Below are 257 nucleotides of genomic sequence, written 5' to 3'. Positions count from 1 at the left end.
AAATAGAAAATAAATATGTTTATATTTAAAGTATATATATACTAAAAATATTTTAATATATATAATAGTAATTATATTTCTTATAAATGAACCCAATATATAAAAAGTATTTATATTAAAAAATATTACAACTTAATTAATAATCATAATTTTATTAATTAATTTAATTAACTATATGAGTTTGTTCTTAATTACATGAAATTAAAAAAATAACTAAGCTTAAAAACTATTCTAATCTCACAACTTCACTTTAGATT

The sequence above is a fragment of the Theobroma umbraticum genome, unplaced genomic scaffold, assembly GCF_002168275.2.
Source record: "Theobroma umbraticum cultivar Fairchild unplaced genomic scaffold, ASM216827v3 scaffold_147.0, whole genome shotgun sequence".
Lineage (NCBI taxonomy): Eukaryota > Viridiplantae > Streptophyta > Magnoliopsida > Malvales > Malvaceae > Theobroma > Theobroma umbraticum.
The sequence above is the reverse complement of the archived record's forward strand: the minus strand, read 5'-3'. Positions refer to the sequence as shown.